Below are 20447 nucleotides of genomic sequence, written 5' to 3'. Positions count from 1 at the left end.
CCTATTATTTGCATCCAACATTGACTGCAGTTTCCTACCTATGATCAGAAAGACTCTCTATGGATTTCTATAGATCTTTATGGAAAATGACTTTTTGATATGACCATGAAGTCAAATTAGTAGTCCTGTTATCTGATATCTCTTAGTTACATTTCTCTAAAAATTCCACTCATATCCTAAATCTTACCAGAATGTAATAAAAATTACAGGGCAAATGTCCATGTGAAAATCTTACTGGCTGCTTGTGTGATTTCTGATGACCAAACAAGCCACCAAATAAATGTCAAGTGTAATTCCGTAATGTTTTCTGTATTAGTTTTAGTTAACTTCGGTCAGTTCCTGTGCAAGTTACATGGGAGAAGCCTAACATCTTGCTAGTGGTAACGTGCCAGGGAGTGTGCGCTTCTCACCTTACGTGAATCCTCTCATTTAATCTTCACTAGGCTCTTAGGTGAAGTTCTCCATGTGCTGTTTTGCTGATGGGGAAACTGAGGCTTAGGGAGTCTAACACTACTGCAACCACTGGAAAATGGTGGACCCAGGCATGAGACCCAGGTCTGTCTGGTCCCACAGCTAGCGCTCTTTCCACTTCACCACATGACATTCTGAAAGGTAAGTTGAAACAGAGCTATAACCTCTTATGATCAATAACTTTCATCTTCCCACTAATATCTCTTATGATGTTTGATTCTGTTTCCAGCAAAAAACCTTCTACCATGAACTAGTACTACCCCAGGAATATTCTGAAAATTAATCAATAAGTGATTGCACAGCTACCCAGTAACACAACACACCTATATAAAGTATATGATGGCATTAAAGCTGCTGTAAGACAGAATGACTTAAACCCAGTGGCCCCAATTTTTATGTTATCTGTTAGTCTCTCTGTAGATGTGTACTTTCTTATTTTACAAAATATTGGGAGAGAATGTTTATCCTCAGATACCTTCATTGTAACTCTTGCTGACATCTAAGAGTTCTACACAAATAGCTGGAGGCAGAATTTGACTATCTGTACATCAAGGTACAAGTTACTAAATATGAGGTCAGAACTAATCTAGTGTATGCATCAAGTTCTTTCAGAGCATCTCTCTCCCTCCTCTTCCTTTACAAGGAGTGGCTTGCTTTTCAGTGTGTGTTTCTTGTTTCTTTGAATAAATTATTAACCATTTATATGAGAATCCTATAAACATTTGGGCAATAATCTGAGACAATTCTTTTTGTCCACAGGAACCATCCTGAGTACGTTAAAGCTGCTGGAATTTACAAGATAGCAGCCCAGTTACAGAACTGGTATTGTCCTAGGTAAGCTCAGTTAACAAGGCCTGTTGGGCAATTTAATACTATCCCTCCAAGTCAGAGTTTCTCAACCTCAACACTATTGACGTTTTGGGCCAGCTGGTTCTCTTCTGTTGAGAAGAATTCCTGTGCCCATAGTATGTTCAGCAGCATGACCGGCCTCTACCTAGCAGGTGCCAGGAGCAACCTCCCCTCCAAGTTGTGACCATCAAAAATGTCCCCAGACTGATAAATGTGCCTGGGGGTGGAGAATAGTGGATGGAATCTCCCCTAGTGGAGACTACTGCTCTCACTACAGTGTCCCCAACTTCTTTGTAGTGAGGTACTACTTCTGATTTCCACTCAAAGCTTGAGGTTAAGGTAAAGAAGGAAGAAATGGTTATAAAGAGGAAAATGCTTGAGTTGGGCAGAGGTGGTTAAGAGGGTAGGGTAGATCTACAAATACATACAATATTAACCTCTTCCCTACAGAATTGTTTTAAAGAAGAATCAAGAAAGGTATATTTGCACTATTAGATAGCATATATATATAGATATATTTAGATATATCTATATCTATATCTATATCTATATCTATATATATAGATATATATAGATAGCTATATATATATGATAGCTATATATATATGCTATATATATAATATATATATATATTCCAATATATAGGAAATATATTGGAATGATTAAGAATTTAGTCTGTATAATAATAAGAATCTTTATGGGAATCCCAGATCTGTCACTTAGTAGTTGAATGGTTTTGGACAAGTTTCTTAAGCATCCTGTGTCTCAGTTTCCTCATTTGTAAAAAGGGGACAATAATATAATACTCATTTCACTGGGTTGCTGTCATGATTCAATAACAGAATGTAAATAAAGTGCCTATTAGGACAAAACAAAAAAGTACCCCGAAAAGGTAATTCCCTTTATGTAAGTGATATAGAAAAACTCTTGGAAAGTTATTTGACTATTTCTTTTTCTACATTGATGTTTTAATTTTGGAAATTAAAAAAAAAAGGTTCCCTATCTATTTTTATGAACTAACCCAGAGAAACTTTCCTGAACAATCTTTCTAATAATCTTCCTGCTTAAATGGAATGTAGCTTTATTTTTAACAGGGAATGATTTCCTGAATTTTTAATCCATGTATGATTATTAAAGAACAGGTTAGGACAATGGAGGAACCATTGAAGCTGCCAAAAGGACCTGTACTCCTTATGCACCCCTGCATCCAGAGCTAGCTAGACAGCCCCAGTCACTCAGAACCACTACAAGGATTATCCAAAGCTTTAGAGGTAAGAGATGGTAAAGCAGAGGCTGGCTGGATTTTGGCCAGTAAAATCATGTTAGACCTGTTTGATTCATGTGTGATTGACTTGGCTTGGGACAAAACATTTAACCACGAGGCCAAAATTTTGACCTTTTCTGGATGACTAAGAAAAATCTCCCAAATGAATGAAAACATCGAAGTCCAAGCTCATGAACCTCCCCATTAAATCACAACTAATTTAATATCTAAGGTCCAACTACAAAGTAGGCAGCTATGTACTTGAAAGGAAAATAAAGGATATTGATTTCAATGTGCATAGAGATTTAGCAGTCAAAAGTTCTGTTATAAATATCTCCTTTATTTGTCAGTCTCTCCCTTAGTGACCAAATTTAAGATCCCTTAAGAGCCATAAGAATAATGTAAAAAATGTTCTGTTCCCATCTAAAGTTTCTGAATCACCTTGAAGTTTCAGCATCAATATGAACTCAACCCACTACTTCAGTGCGTCAAGAAAGAGAAATGTTTTCCAGCAGAGAGCCTTCAACAATGACCTCTTGCACAGACATTGAAATCCAGAAGCTTTTGCTGATTGATGTCATGTGATTGTAACTAATGAGAACCTGAGATATTTCTCTAGCATTTGCCTCTCTTGCCAGCCTGATTCAAATCTGTTCAACTTCAAGACACCGTATAGACACAGTATAGAAACTCAAGGTTTGGGCTACACCTCTACAATGTTGTGCGTTTCTTTCTGCATTACTCCCATCCCCAAGAAATAAAAGTACAAAGCAGAAAATCAAAATCATCAACAATCCCACCCACCAAAATGTAACATTTTGGTATATAAATAAATTAAAACCTTTTCTATGGAGATGCATCTTTTAAAAAAACAAAGGAACATTTGGTGTATTCTTTTAACAAGTGTTTTTCCTCATCTATTATATATCATATATATTTTTTGAAGCACAACACACAAATTGTAAGTATAGAGTTGCCTGAGTTTTCACAAAGTAGACATGTCCCATGTAATCATCACCCAGGTAAAGAAATTAAATATTACTGACTTCTCAGGGTTTTGTGCTTCCCCCCAGCCACACTCCTCATGCCAGAAGTAAAACACTATTCTGGCTTCTTTCACCATTCACTACTTTCATGTTTGTGAACTTTTCATAAATGAAATTATAAAGTATGCACATCTTTTTGCATCTAGCTTCCTTTGTGTTTTATTATAAGACTCATCCAAGTGGTTGCACATGGCAGTAATCACTCTCCCTTATGGTACAGAGGTCCATTGTGTGAGTACACAAGTTACTTTTTCATTCTATGCTTGATAACTTTTGGGAGGTTTCCAATTCTTGGCTATTATGAATAGCGCTGCTAAGAGTGTTCTTGTACGTATCTTTGGTGCCTTTATGTTCACATTTCTCTTGTACATAATTAAAAGTGGAATTTCTGGGTTATGTTATGACTGTGTTAGCTTTAGTACAGAGTGTCAAACCGTCTTCCAAAGTGGTTGGGTATGCTCACACTCCCACCAGCAGTTCATGGGCATCCCAGTTGCTTTACATTCTCACCAAAACTTGTTACTATCCGTCTTTTTCATTTTAGGCATGCAATTGGATGCATATTTGTGTCTCCACCTGTTTTCAATTTGCAGTTATCTGATGACTGATGATGCAGAGTAGCTTTTCAGAAGTTCATTGGATGTCCTTTTTTTGTGAAGTATCTTGATGAGTGTTTTACCCTTTTGTCTTTTGGGTTGTCACTGTTGATGTGTAGAATTCTTTAGATATTCTGGTTACATATATTATAAACATCTCCCAATCTGTAGCTTATTTTCATTCTCTTAATGATGCTTTTGATTAACACAAGTTCTTGAGCTAGTGTCCAATTTTACAGCATCATCTTTTATAAAGAGTGTCTGTGTGTCCTGTTTAAGAAATCTTTGCCCAAAGTCAGTAAGATTTTATCCTATCTTTTTCTAGAAACTTTATTGTTTTATCTTCACTTTCAGATCAGCAGCCCATCTGTAATTGATTCGTACATGGTGATATATGGAGGTGCGATTTCCTTTTTTCCTATCTGTAACCCAATAGACTGTGAATCCAGCACCATTTATTGAAAAGGTCATCTTTCCCTGCTGCACTGCAGTGCCACTTGTATCATAAATCAAGCAACCATATGTATACAAATTGGTTCCGGAACTCTCTATTCTGCTCCATTTATCTAATTTTGTGCCAACATCATGCTATTATTTTAATTATCATAATTTTATAAGGTCTTGTTATCAGGCAGTGCACGTCCTCCACCTTCATTCTTCTTGTCTTATTCTTGGCCCTTTCCATTTTTAATAAAAACTTTAGATTAAGCATTTCAATTCCCACAGAAACACCTGCTATGGTTTTAATTGAGACTGCTATGGAATTTATAGATCAACTTGGAAAAATTATATCTTTAAAACAGTGAGTCTTCCAAACTATGTGCATGGTATATACCTCCATGTATTTAAGTCTTTTTAATATCTCTTGGTGATCCTTTGTAGTTTACTGTGTATTGATCTGACATACATTTCATTTGATTTTTCCTAGGTATTTGATATTTTTATGGTGTTCTAAAGCTATATTTTAAATGTTCATTTTCTATGATTATTTCTGGCATATAAGTACAACTGCATATTTGATCTTTAGTCAATGACCTTAACAATTCACTTATTAATTGCAATAACTTGCTTATAGAATTTTTTGGATTTTCTACATACACAAGCTCATCTGTGAATAATGACAGTTTTGTTTCTTCCTTTCCAATCCTTACACGATTTTACCATTGTTTTTCTGTCTTGTTGCACTGGCTAATACCTCTGGTACAATGATAAATGGGCATCCTTGTCTCATCCCCAATCCTGGTGTATACTGGGGGAGAGCTTTTCAATATTTTATTGTTAAACATGTATCCTGTAAGCTTTTGATATATACTCTTATCAGACTAAACAATTTCTTCTTTCTTCCTAGTTTTATACCAGTTTTATTTTTTACATCTTGAATGGATTTTATCAAATGCCTAGTTATATAAAATATGAATTTCTCACTGATTCTCTTACTGTGAATTATATTCATTGTTTTAAAAATGCTAAGCAACTCTTGCATTTCTGAAATAAACCTAGCTTATTTGGGATATATGATCTTTTTAAATATAGCACTGCATTTTATTTTATGTTAGGATTTTCCATTACACAAAATTTAACATGTTGTGAATAACTAACCACATGAATAAATATGGGTCTATTTTATCAATTTTAATGACTGAATTCATTCCCATACTGATGTACCACAGTTAAAGTTGTTTTCAAAATATTGCCATTACAAATAGCATTATGCTGAACACCCTTGTCCGTGCATATGTAACTTGTACCTGTTTTCCAAAGTTCTCCAAAGTATCACTGCCTTCTTGGTGTCATTTGAACTCAGCTGTAGCTTTATAAGTATCAATTGTCAAGAATCAGAGCCCAGATTTCTTGATTGCTTTCTTCAGGTTTCCTGGGTAGCAGAAGCTCCATAGTATATAATCTTGAGCTTGCTAGCAGTGGCCCTGGCTAAAGATTGATATCTACTCAAAGGACAAAGGACCTGGTAAGTAAAAAACTAAACACCTTAGTATTAAAATGGAAAACAACCTGGGAAAATACTTTATGACACACCTGAATATGGTCTCAGGAAAACCCAAATAGATAATGACAAGAGCAAGGCAAATGACATCAGAAATGCTGGATTCACATACTAATTACCAGCTATGGAGTCTTAGGCAAATTAGTGCTTGCTGTAACCATGGGTTTCTTTCCCAATAAAACAGAAATATATTAATATTAGAGGATTGTTAAGAGGATAAAATGAGCAGCTCCTACTACAGAATCTTTTACAGAGTTGGCATTCAGTAAATGTCAGTTCTTTTAGTTTCTCTTTAGTTAAGAGGATGTTTTTTAAAAAGGAAAGCACAGAAAGACTCTAGAAAGGATTTGCTAGTTTTCCTTTGAAGTAGCTCAGAAAAAAAAAAGTCTTTTCCTACATCAGGATCTTCCCTTAAACTTTAATACATGTAAACAAATAGAACACTTCCTACACTTGAAAACTGCCTGGAGGAAAAAAAAGGATCTATATTATTAATGACATCATTTATTTTGCATGGTAATCAAAATGTCTATGTAAATATCTTTTCTGTGTGACTTTTTAACTTGTCATGAAAGCTTAAAAACTCAGGGTAAAGTCCTAGTTCAGAGATGACTAATTAGGATCAGATTAGGTACTTCTTAGTTGTGAAATAATTGAGTCACACTCTCAGTCTACACCTTTTGATCTGAGGGTGGTGACATAAAATTAGCAGAAACCACTTGGGGTATGAGGCATTGGTTAATCATTTAAACTTACAGACACTTATGCCAGAGACACTTGATTCTTAATGGCCACCATAAGTCTGTAAGGCAATGTCCAGAGTGTTCATCTCTTTGCATTTCCACTCCTGGTCTTAGTTTTATCCTCTAGAGCTACAAGAGTTACTGGAAACCTTATTTATGTGACAGTCTTTCAGTTATTTAAAGTTAGTGCTCAAGAGAGGGATGAATTAGGAGTATGGGATTAATAAACTACTACACATAAACTAGATAAGCAACAAGGACCTACCATATAGCACAGGGACCTATATTCAATATTTTGTAATAACCTGTAATGGAAAAGAATCTGAAAAAATATACATATATAACTGAATCACTTTACTGCACACCTGAAAGTAACATAATATTGTAAATCAACTATACTTCAATTAAAAAAAACTAAGGAAACCTGAATAAAGTATGTACTTTAGTTAATAATAGTGTAAAAAATAATAAAATAAAGTCAATGCTCATTTCTCAGTACACTTTTCAATAAGGATTATTATGTAAATCCAGTTTACAGAAGAATAATAAACTTATAAAAGCACAAGTCGAATCCATTTTCAAGAAAAAATTCATGATACCTGGTCCTATAGGATGAGACATTCACAAATTTATCAAACAACTCAAATTAGATCAGTACTCCTGTAAAATAAGCGGTCAGTTTTTAAAAGCATGATAAAGTTGAACCTTTGCTAGTATCTTTTTTGTGTAGTATGAACATTTGAATATCTGTACAATTTTTAAATTTCTTAATAAATGCTGACTTGTCAAAATGTTGAACTGACAATTTAGGGAAAGGAAAGGAGAGGTTATAAATGTCCTGCTCCCTTTTTAATTTATTTTTGCTACAGAGTAAAGAACAGTCCAGCCCAGCCCACAGGAAAACTGCTGAAGTACCACTGATGCTGGGAATTACTCTTCTCTAAGCCAAAAATGTGAGAGCTCAAAGAGATCTTTAAAAACTTTTTTTTTTTAATGGAGGCAGTGGGGATTGAACCTAGGACATGCTAAGCAAGCACTCTACCACTTAGCTAGACCCTCCATCCTCAAGGAGACCTTTAAAATCACTAGCTCAATCCCCTTATGATACAGATAAGAAAGCCTAGTCACAGAGAAAGAAAGTGGATATAAGGTCATTCAACCAGTCAGAAATGGGACTGGCTTCCCAGTCCCTTTTTAGTCATGTTTCCACTGTTCTTAACGACTTTCTGCTGAAGGCAAAAAAAGCTGTTGTGAGATCCATAAGCATCAGAAGGTTTTATATCTCAGTAAAGAAACACAGAAGCCTGACTTGGCTTGCATGGTCTGGCTTTTGGTGACAAGTATACAGTGGACATGCTTCCTGGGAAACCTAACCAAGGAGATCTACCATACTCAGCAGCAGTGTAGCTTGGACCTCAAGATTCCTGGGTTAAGACTATAGGGAAGGACAGCATTTGTAGATTTCCAAACTACCAATTAAGCTGGACTCCAGTGTTAACTCACACATGCTTCCCTTTGCAATGCTGCCTGGAGTGTGAAAAACCACTTTCCCAGAGAAGTGATTTACAGATGTATTGGTTATTCTCCTTTTGCCCCACCTTCCCAAATCCATTGAACTCCCTTCTCGGCCCCATAGCTACAGTAGCAGGAGTTCCTTTGTGACTCCAGCTCCTGCCTTGTGCTCCTTAACCCCTTCTGCAGATCCCAGCTCTCCCTGGCCTAAGGGTGAGAGTTTTCCACTGTTGTTTAGTCACTGGGTAGCTCACCATCTCTTCTTGGTTCCCTTAACCATGCCTACACCTCTGTAAATAGACTTTCATTAAATGTTATTCAGAATCCAAGTTGAGTATATGTCCCTTTTTTTTTTTTCTGGAATCCTAGCTGATAAACAAGCTTCTCTATATCTTTCCCACATAATACCTCAAATTGTAGTGAGGTTTTATGTCGCATCCCTTAGGGAGATAAAAACAGGCACACTGTGACCCACACAGAGACTTGGCTTCTCAGGATTCTTTCTTTAGAAATCACTAGATATCTCTATTGCATATGTTTACCTCCAGCAATATGCTGGACGTAGATAAACATCAAATATTAGCTTTATATAAATAGATTTTTTAAATCTGTAAATAACCAAGAGTACCAGTTCTGTGCATTGTAACAAGAGGCTTCCATTTTAATAGGGTTTGAATACAATGCAACAATTTAAATGTCTTGTCAAAAGTCATTAAAGTAGAATGCATTTGTGTAGCTACTTCCATCAAGAACCATTTTTAGACAGTGGCTGGCAAATAGTTTTTTTTTATGAAAAATATCCATACTATTCCCAAAAGGTGCTCCCACTTCTCTAGGAAGCATGCCTTAGTGTTATGGAGAGATAGGGAGAGGCCTGAGTACGAACTCAAGGCAAAGGAGAGAAGAATTTACTTCTTCTGGACATTAGGGACTTAATATAGCTCTTTTGCCACAAGAGCTAATGTAACAACTACACACACATAAAAAGACACACATCCACTGAGTTCCATTAGGGGTCCTCTATATCCTCCTCCTCTGCTTTGAAGCTTTTTTTAGTGACACGTCTCTGCAAAAGCCCTTGTCACATAATCGTGGAATTTCTGTTATTTATTGAAGTATAGATGATTTACAACGTTGTGTTAATTTCTGGTGTATAGCATAGTGATTCGGTTATACATATATACACATACATATTCTTTTTCATTATAGGTTATTACAAGATGTTGAATGTAGTCCCCTATGCTATATACATTAGGACTTTGTTGTTAGGAGTTTCTGATTTGGGTATTAGATATTGCGGAGACCAGCCCCCTAATGAATGCACAGATACCCTCCCCGCCAAAATCACTCCGGACACCCTCAACACCTTGTAATTGCTCCAAATCTTCCTCATGGGCTTTCTTCCAAACCACTGTAACAGTTTCCTAACTCATAAAGTCACTTTCCTGAGTTTAAAAACCAAATAAACAAACAAACAAACAAACAAAAACCCTTCAATAGGATGGGTCAAATGTATGGTGATGGATGGTGGTCATGACTTTGTAGTGTATACAAATGTTGAATTATCATGCTGTACACCTGAAATGTAAACAAACAACCAAAATGTATTTTTAAATGGGGGTGGGGGGTGATAGAAGAAACCTTCAATGACTTTCCATTGCCCTCAAAATAAAGTTCAAATCCCTTACATGGCATGCCAGCTCCTTCATAACCTGGCCCTTTCTAACTTCTTCAGACTCTTCTCTCACACACCTCCCATTTCAGTTCTGGAGTCCGGCCACACACACTGTTCTAACACCTCAGTTTTGTATAAACTATGCTTTCTCCCCCTCTTCCTCCCCTCTTTGACATAATTGTTCTTTTTAGATAGCACCTCTTCCAGGAAGCCTTCCCCAATAAGTTAGGTAACTGTTTCATATGCTTCCAAACTATCCTACAATGTCTCTTTTTCAGTGCTTATCATAGCCCAATGCAAATATTTATTTATTTGTCTCCCCCAACACACAGTAAACTAGAAGTTCCTCAGAAATGAGAATTAAATATAACTGATTTATGATTAGGTCTCAAGGACCCAACACAGTACATGATACATGGAAAGTGAGCAATAAATGTTTATTAAATGAAAAAGATAACATCTACTTTCCTGTAGCTTTTTACCTACGAGTCTTCCCTCTGGAGTCACATAGTCCCATTCTCACATCAACAGGTGATGAGTTATAGGACTGCATCCTTGAGAAGAGGTCTTATCCTAGCTTTTCTAAGTCATCACTATTCCCTCCAAATGCCAAGGTAGTTTTGTACCACTACATAGTGGGTCCTTGATGATTTCAGACTGAAAGCCCAGAGAATTAATACCTTCATTCATTCAACAAATATTTATTCAATACTTTATATATAAGGCACTGCTCTAGGTGTTGACAACACAGCACAGTTAATAACACAGACAACAATCCCTGCCCTCATAGAGCTTATATTCTAGGTGGGGGAGATTGGGATAAAACAAAACGGATAAAGAATATCACTCATTAGAATGTGACGAGTGCTGGGAAGATAAATAGAGCTGGGGAGAGACAGAGGGAAAGCCAAGAGGGGATAAAATCTTAAAGGACAGAATGAGCAAAGAGAACAGTAAGTGCAAAGATTCTAAAGGAAAACTGTTCCTGGGGAATTCAAAGAACAGCATAGAGGCCAGTGTGTGGCTGGGCAAAGTGAGCAAGGAAGGGAGTAGAGGAGGTGCAATTAAAGAAGTAGGGAAGTTGGAAGAAGTATATAAGGAATTGTTGACCATTGTAGAGACTTTGACTTTTACTCTAAGTGAGATGAGGAGCTACTAGAGGGTTGTGAGAAGTAACAGTCAGATTCTGGATGTATTTTAAGGGATGAGCCAACATGATTTCTGACGGATTGGATGTGAAATGTGAGTGAAACAAATGGGTCAAAGCTTAATGATTAGAAAAATGGAGCGGCCATTAATTGAGATAGGGAAATCTGTGGGAGGAGCAAGGCTAGGGAAGGTGGGGGTGGAAGATCAGGAATTCAATTTTTGATGTGTTGACTTTGAGATGCCTATTGTACATCCAAGTTGAAAGCTTGAGTAGGCCATCGGATACTCGAGTTTGGAGTTCTGTGGAGAGATCTGGGATAGAGATAAATTTAGGAGTGCTCAATAGATAAATGAGATTTAAACATATGATAGGGGATTAGATCACTAAGAGAGTGAGGACAGAGAAGATACAAGATATGAGGACTGAGCCACTGAGAATTACGGCATCCCTTCAGTGTGGAGAGGCAGAATAGATGGGAAGCAACCAATAACCAAAATGCTGGATCATAAGGTAAGTCTACTTTCAGTTTTTTGAGGAATCTCCATACTGTTTTCCATAATGGTTACACCAAACAACATTCCCAGCAACAGTGTAGGAGGGTTCCCCTTTCTCCACACCCTCTCCAGCATTTATCGTTTGTGGACTTTTGAATCATGGCCGTTCTGATTGGTGTGAGGTGATGCCTCATGGTAGTTTTGATTTGCATTTCTCTGATAATTAGTGATACTGAGCATTTTTTCATGTGCCTACTGGCCATTTGTGTGTCTTCATTCATTGAAGAATTGCTTGTTTAGGTCTTCTGCCCATTTTTGGATTGGGGTGTTTGTTTTTGTGTTATTAACTTGTATCAGCTGTTTATATATTCTGGAAATTAAGCCCTTGTCAGTCACATCATTTGCAAATATTTTCTCCCATTCTATAGGTTGTCTTTTTGTTTAGCTTATGGTTTCCTTTGCTGTGCAAAAGCTTGTAAGTTTAATTAGGTCCCATTTGTTTATTTTTGTTTTTATTTCTATTCTTTGGGAAGACTGCCCTAGGAGAACGTTGCTAAGATTTATGTCAGATAATGTTTTGCCTATGTTTTCTTCTAGGAGACTTATAGTGTCTTGTCTTAAGTCTTTAAGCCATTTTGAGTTTATTTTTGTGTGTGGTATGAGGGAGTGTTTAACCTCATTGATTTACATGTTGCTGTCCAGTTTTCCTAACACCACTTGCGGAAGAGACTGTCTTTTCTCCATTGTATATTTTTGCCTCGTTTGTCAGAGATTAATTGACTGTACATCTGTGGGTTTATTTCTGGGCTCTCTATTGTGTTCCATTGATCCATGTCTGTTTTGGTGCCAATACCATGCTGTTTTGATTACTGTAGCTCTGTAGTATTTTCTGAAGTCTGGGAGGGTTATGCCTACAGCATCATTCTTTTTCTTCAGTATTCCTCTGGCAATTCTGGGTCTTTTGTGATTCCATTTAAATTTTAGGATTATTTGTTCTAGTTCTGTGAAAAATGTCATAGGTAATTTGATAGGGATCTCATTAAAGCTGTAGATTGCCTTGGGCAGTATGGCCATTTTAACAACATTCATTCTTCTAATCCAAGAGCATGGGATATCTTTCCATTTCTTTAAGTCATCTTTAATTTCCTTAATCAATGTTTTGTAGTTCTCCATGTATAAGTCTTTCACCTCCTTGGTCAGATTTATTCCTAAGTATTTTATTGTTTTGGATGTGATTTTAAAGGGGATTATTCCTCTATTTTCTTTTCCTGATATTTCATTGTTAGTATAAAGAAAAGCAACAGATTTCTGTATGCTAATCTTGTATCTTGCTAGCTTGCCAAATTCTTTTATCAGCTCTAGTAGTTTTTGTGAGGTGCTTTTAGGGTTTTCTATATACACTATCATGTCATTGGCATATAGTGACAATTTTACTTCTTCTCTTCCAATTTGGATCCCTTTTATTTCTTTTTCTTGCCTGATTGCTGTGGCTAGGACTTCCAAGACTATGTTGAATAAAAGTGGTGAGAGTGGGCATCCTTGTCTTGTTCCAGATTTCAGTGGGAAGGCTTTCAGTTCTTCACCACTGAGTATTTGCTGGCTGTGGGTTTGTCATAAGTAGCTTTTATTATGTTGAGATATGTTCCTCTATACCCACTTTGGTAAGAGTTTTTATCATAAATGGGTGTTGAATCTTATCAAATGCTATTTCTGCATCTATTGAGATGATCATGTGATTTTTGTCCTTTCTTTTGTTGATGTGGTGTATCACATTGCTTGATTTGTGTATGTTGAACCATCCTTATGTCCCTGGGATAAATCTATCACCAGGGCCCCTTTGAGTAAAAAGTAAATCTACAAATATAGCTCAAGGCTACTCTTTGGAAAGAAGTTTAAGTGTACTCAGTCCATCAGCCTCAGACAATCTCCAGCCATATAGAAATGGACAAACAATACACTTACTCTATGATCCAGCAATCCCACTCCTAGGCATACATCTGGACAAAGGTCTAAATCAAAAAGACACATGCACTACAATGTTCATAGCAGCACTATTTACAATAGCCAAGACATGGAAACAACCCAAATGTCCATCAACAGGTGACTGGATAAAAAAAGATGTATATATGTACAATGGAATACTACTCAGCCATAAAAAAGAATAAAAAGTGCCATTTGCAGCAATATACATGGACCTGGAGATCATCATTCTAAGTGAAGTAAGCCAGAAAGATAAAGAAAGCTGCCCTATGATATCACTTATATGCAGAATCTTAAAAACAAAAAAAAGGACACAAATGAACTACTTATTATTTATAACTTAGATGATTGATTTCTTGAATATGTGTAAGCACATTTGACTGTCCTTTATGATTGGATTACTGCATTCTGTTGACTCTTATTTTGTGGTTGGCTTTATTCCTTTGATAACTATGTAAGTTTAAAAAGCTAAAGCTCTAAACTGTTCTTAGAAACAATGAACAGTACATATGTGTAAATTTTAAAACAGTTTTATCTCTCAATGAGCTGCTCTTCTTAGAATAAACTTTGTTTACCAAAAAAAAAAAAAAAAAAAAGAAATGGATAGACAAAGTAGTTTTCCCCATGAAAAAGCATTCACCAAAATAGAGGGCAAGAGTTGTAAAGTAGAGTAAAACATTTTCATTCTATGATGGATGACTAAAGATAATTTAGGTTAATAAAGGGATATGGGTAGCAAGTGGCATTTAAATATTACATAGATAGTAAGTACCACAAAGATCAGTTGCCTTGAGCTGTTACCATGTGTTAAGCATTGTGCTAAGCTGAGAGACATGCAACAGTGAATAAGATACCATCCACACCCTCACCCCTCATACAAAGGGTTGCAAAGCAGCAAACAATATAATAATCCTAATGGTTTCCACTATCTCTTTGACCTCATCTCCTACATTTCTCACTTCAATCTAGCCTACTGGGGATGGCCTGCTCCACTTTTGGGTCTTTGTATTTGCTGTTTCTTCTGCCTACCATGTTCATCCCTCAGATATCTCTGTGGTTCATTCCCTCACCTTTTTTACGACTTTGTTCAAATATCACCTTACCAGAGAGGTTATCTATAACCAACTGATAGAAAATAACATCCATCATTCTCTATCTCTGTACTCTGCTTTCTTTTTCTCCACAACACTTAAGACCTTATGAAATTCTATTCAGTTGCTTGTTTACTTGTTTATTACATGTCTCCTCCAACTAGAATGTAAACAACATGAAGTAGACACTTGCTCTGTTTTGTTTATTACTGTATTACCAACATGAACAATAGTGTCTAGCACCAAGTAGGAGCTCAATATTTGCTGAATGAATGATGCTGTTTGGTTTTTCTAGGAACTGTGCTAGGCAATTCAGACATATGAACCCATTTAATTTAATTTTCACTACCATCCTATGAAGGAGGTAGCATTCTTCTCATTCTTTAGATAAAGAAACTGAAACACAGAGGTTAATTGAGTGTGGTAGGCAGAATAATGCCTCCCTCCCAAAGATGTTCACATCCTAATCTCCGGTATCTGTGAATATGCTATATTACATGGCAAAGAGGTATTAAGGGTTGAAGATGGAATTAAGGTTGTTAAGCAGTTGACTTTCAAATAGGGAGATTACCCTGGATTATCTGGGTGGGTCCAGTGTAATCAAGAGGGTCCTTAAAAGTGGAAGAAAGAGGCAGAAAAGGTCAAAGCGATGTGCTGTGTGAGGGACTCAACTTGCCATTGTTGGTTTTGCAGCTGGAGGAAGGGGCCACAAAGTCAGGAATATGGGCAGCTTCTAGAAGCTGGAGAGGCAAAGGAACGGCTCCTTCTCCACAGCCTACAGAAAGGAGCAAAGCCCTACAGACACCTTGATCTTAGCCCAGTGACACTCATGTCATACTTCTGTCTACCAGAACTGTAAAACAACACACTCATGTTGTTTTAGACCACTACATTCACTTAGTGTCTCTTTTCTAATCCTGCAGTAACAAGTTGCCACTAATTTAGTGGCTTAATTGACTAGTTTGTGATAAAGATGTATTTTAAACTGATATATTTTGCAATATTTCAGACGGCACAGAGTGCTATGAGAGTTCAGCGAAAATAGATCACTTACAGCCAGGGCATGAGGAAAGGCTTTATGATAAAGTTAGAATTTGAACTGGGCCTTGAAGGATTGGTAGGGCTTCAAATGATGAATATAGCAAAACAGCCCCATGTCCGTCAAGCAAGGAATGAATAAACAAATTGTGGTATGTTCACACAATGGAATACTACCCAGAAATAAAAGAAGAAGCAATTATTGTACTTAGAAGAATACGTAAGTCTAACAGACGGTTTTTGAGAGAAAGAAACCAGACAAAACCCAGTGCACACCATGCATTTGCAATTATACAAAGTCCCACAACAGGCAAAACTAATCTATACTGTTAGAAGTCCAGAAGTATTTCCTGCCAAATAAAAATTGTCAGTTGCCATCTGCCTCTACAAGGATTAGGTCTCACACAACTGCCATCACTGACCTTCAATGAAAGGAGTTGAGGGCAGAGATCAGGAAAGAGGCACTCTGTGCTCTGGGAGGAACGGGCAGAGCAGGCCTTCACACAGTTAGATATTTTCAGGAAATGATTTTATGAGCCCAATTTCTTGCATCTTCTCATATCTAGAAAAGCACTAAAATCATTAACGGAGACATCTATTCCTCCTGACTAGCAGCAACTTTCCGTGACTAGCAGCAAGCGTCTGGCAAAGTTTGTGCTTGACTGCACGTATCCTTCCTCACTAAGATCACATATATTCTGACCTTCCCCCCTACCTCTTCGGAGCCGTTCCTCCAAAGTGTGTGCTTGACTGCACGTATCCTCCCTCACTAAGATCACGTATATACTGACCTTCCCGTGCCTCTCCGGAGCAGTTCCTCAGAGCTATCCGAGAAGCTGTCTCCCAGGCCATAGTCCTCATTTTGACCCAAATAAAACTTAACTCACAGCTCTCACATTGTGCATTTTTTTCAGTCGATGCTCGGAAGGAGGAAAGCTAATTGGAGAGGGGCACAAAAGAACTTTCTAGGGTGATAAAAATGTTCTTATTTGGGGTGATAGTTATATGGATGTCTGGAATTTTCCAAATGGATAAAACTAAACACTTAAAATTTCATTTTATTGTGTGTTAATTATACCTTTAAAAAATCCAGTGCAGACACAAAGGGTATCTTTCAAAGAAAAAGCATGACCAAGGGCGGAGAAGCAAAATATGTGGGTCAAATACAGAAAACAAAAATTAGTACAGCTGTTTAGAGAAGTTCTCAATCCCAGGTGCACGCTAGAATCGCCTGGGGAGATTTTACAAATACAGATGCCAGTGCCAACCCAGCCATTCCAATTTAATTGACCTGTGGTGAGCTCCAAGCATCTGTATTTTTATAAGCTCCTTAGACAATTCTTCTATGAAGTCAGATTTAAGAACCAGGAACTGAGAGCATAGATGATGTAAACAGACAAATTGTGAATGTCCTGGGACACATGCTAAGGAGTTTTAGCTTACTTAGATGGGGATGCAAATAAACTGAAGATTTTTTAAATGGGAGGGAGAAAATAATTAGAGCTGTGCATTAGGAATATTCATCTCACACTTGGGTCCTCTGGAGAGTAGACCTAGAGGTAGAGAGGCGAATTAGAAAGCTGGTCCAATGATTCAGGCAAGAGATAATATGAGGCAGAAACAAATTGGTTGCTTTGGGACTGGAAGAAGGGCAGATGAATTTCTTCAGCCATTCAGCCAGTGAATTACTCATTTATCTAAAGAGATGGATGAATAGATTAGACGGATGAATACATTCATTTTGTAGATAATCAACATGAATGTATCAAGCATTAATCTATCAGTCTCTAGAAATAAAATGGAGAAAAAGATATGCCTTGCCATCCTCGGACTTACATTCTAATGGAAGGCACTAACATTTTAAATGCCAGAGGTATTTTGGTTATATGAGGGAGAGACTGAAAGAGGGAGAGAAAATTTAAGGATGATTATGGATCAAATAAGGACATCAATATGAGGAAAGACTTTCAGATAAGAAAGCAGAAGAGAAACTGTTTTGTCTTGTTTGTACTTGTTTGCGTTTGTGCTGTCTGTGGCATATCTAGATAGGAAGGACTACTAGATAATGAAAAATTCGGAGCTAGCTTGAGAGAGGTCTAGAGTAGAGACATGGATATTAGAATCACTCATAGCAGTGATCATGGTTAATAACTGTGAAGTCTACAATGAGGTATCACCTCACACCAGTCAGAATAGTCATCATTCAAAAGTCCACAAATGACAAATGCTGGAGAGGCTGTGGAGAAAAGGGAACCCTCCTGCACTGCTGGTGGGAATGCAGGTTGGTGCAGCCACTGTGGAAAACAGTACAGAGATTCCTCAAAAGACTAGGAATAGACTTACCGTATGACCCAGGAATCCCACTCCTGGGCATATATCCAGAAGGAACCCTACTTCAGGATGACACCTGCACCCCAATGTTCATAGCAGCACTATTTACAATAGCCAAGACATGGAAACAACCTAAATGTCCATCAACAGATGACTGGATAAAGAAGATGTGGTATCTTTATACAATGGAATACTATTCAGCCATAAAAACTGACAACATAACGCCATTTGCAGCAACATGGATGTTCCTGGAGAATGTCATTCTAAGTGAAGTAAGCCAGAAAGAGAAAGGAAAATACCATATGAGGTCGCTCATATGTGGAATCTAAAAAAAAAAAAAAAGCATAAATACAAAACAGAAACAGACTCATAGACATAGAATACAGACTTGTGGTTGCCCGGGGGAGAGGGATGGGAAGGGACAGACTGGGAGTTCGAAATTTGTAGATACTGACAGGCATATGTAGAATAGATGGACAAGACTGTACTGTACAGCACAGGGAAATATATACAAGATCTTGTGGTAGCTCACAGCAAAAAAAAAGTGACAATGAATATATGTATGTTCATGTACGGCTGAGAGGTTGTGCTCTACACTGGAATTTGACACAACATTGTGGAACGACTGTAACTCAATAAAAAAATGTTGAAAAAAGACTGTGAAAGTATTAGGAAAGAAGAGGAAAGGAACACAGACTAACCGTCAGGAATGCTTATCTCAAAGATCACAATAGATAACATCAAATAAAGAGCAATAACTTGGAGAGTGTGGAGATATGGAAGCCGAGGGAGGAGAGTAATGATGTAAAATGACTCAGAGACATTTGATAACCTAGATAAGCCTGTTAAATTTGAACTTAGGAAGTCACTGACGAAGCTGCTTCATGAGAATGGGTGGGGCTAGAATTAAGATCAGAAGGAGCTGAGGGCCATGGAACATTCAAAATCATCCCTCACAGACATCCCAGCCTCTTGTTTCTGGGATGCCTTAGATTCTCTTTCATCAGGTGGTGAAACCTTCCAAGGCATGTCTTGTAATCTGCAAAACAGAGGAGTGAGTATTTCATGAAAAGGGCACATTCTATCGATTGCAAAATGTCTGGGTTCAAACCCTGACTGCCAGTTACTAGCTGCGTGACCAAATATTTTACTATTAGAAATAATGCTGTGGAGGAGTGATGTTAGCAAAATGGTGGCATAGGAAGATTTACCCAGGTACCTGCCGATTCCAGAGACCCCAGACAGCTCCCATGACACCAGACCTCCAGCAGGTCCACATGAATCACAAACCCACTCACCCTGGCATCTGCCTACTCCCTAGCCCCAGGCACCTCGCTCGGCTCTATTCAGCTTCAACAGGGGTGCTCCCTGCAGGCTGCAGAAACCGAGGTCCCTATTACCCCTCCCTCAAGCCCAGGCAGCCCAGCGTGGAGAGAGACACCTTTTCCGTGGGAGGAGAGTAAAGTGAGTGCCCGACTTCACTGCAGACCCCAGAACAGGCTGCCCCAGCATCAGACCAACTCCCACAACCCAAGGTGGTTCCCCGTGGGCTCCTGCTACCCTAGGCTCCTCCCCGCCCTGGCATTTGCAGGCTCCAAGGGTTCTAGGTGGTTCCAGCAACCCCAAACAGTGTCCTTGGCACAGGTTTCTGATGGGCTCCTGTGAACCCAGACCCTGGCTCACCCTGGTGCCTGCCTACTCCAGTGGCCCCAAGCACCTCCCATGGCCTCAGGCAGCTTCCACAGAAAGCTCCCTGGAGTCTCACAGGAATCCAGGCCCCTGCCTCACCTGGCACCTGCCTTCTCCACTGGCTCCAGGTAGTTTGCCTGGCAGGGTTTCCTGCAGGCTCCTGGGAACACAGGTCCCTGTCTCACCCTGGCACCTGCCAGCTCTAAAGGTCCCAGGTGGCTCCCATGGCCCCAGGCAGTTTCTGTGGCCTCAATCTCCCGGCAAGCTCCCACAAATCCAGTTCCCCAGTTCACGCTGGTGTCTGCCAGCTCTTGTGGTCCTAGGCAGCTCCCACGGCTCAAGGCAGCTTCACTGACTCAAGGCTCTCAGAGGTCCCCTGCAGACTGAGGCTCCCAGCACACCCAGGTGCCAGCCAGCTCCAACAGTCCCAGGGGCTCAGCATGGTTGGCCCCACAGCTCTAAGCAGCTTCCTGGGCTCTAGGCTGGGTACCCCTGTCCTGAGCTTTCAACCCATCC

At 38.4% G+C, this 20447-nt stretch overlaps 2 long non-coding RNA genes across 3 annotated transcripts in view; one reads left to right on the top strand and one right to left on the bottom strand.

Moving 5' to 3' along the window:
* The window catches only part of LOC123614653 (uncharacterized), an 82960-nt gene extending 77129 nt beyond the window's left edge, over positions 1-5831 (top strand). The window contains exons 3-6 of one of the 2 annotated variants that reach the window (XR_006722104.2): positions 444-612; positions 1231-1305; positions 2458-2591; positions 3033-5831. This is a non-coding gene — a long non-coding RNA (uncharacterized LOC123614653). Of the gene's footprint in view, positions 1-443; positions 613-1230; positions 1306-2457; positions 2592-3013 lie in introns of both variants that reach the window. The other variant, XR_006722102.2, reaches the window with a different exon arrangement.
* The window catches only part of LOC141576298 (uncharacterized), a 60769-nt gene that overhangs the window by 9413 nt on the left and 30909 nt on the right, over positions 1-20447 (bottom strand). The gene's annotated exons all lie outside the window — the stretch shown is intronic.

This window comes from Camelus bactrianus, chromosome X (genome assembly GCF_048773025.1).
Source record: "Camelus bactrianus isolate YW-2024 breed Bactrian camel chromosome X, ASM4877302v1, whole genome shotgun sequence".
In the NCBI taxonomy this organism is placed as follows: Eukaryota; Metazoa; Chordata; class Mammalia; order Artiodactyla; family Camelidae; genus Camelus; species Camelus bactrianus.
The sequence above is the reverse complement of the archived record's forward strand: the minus strand, read 5'-3'. Positions and strand labels throughout refer to the sequence as shown.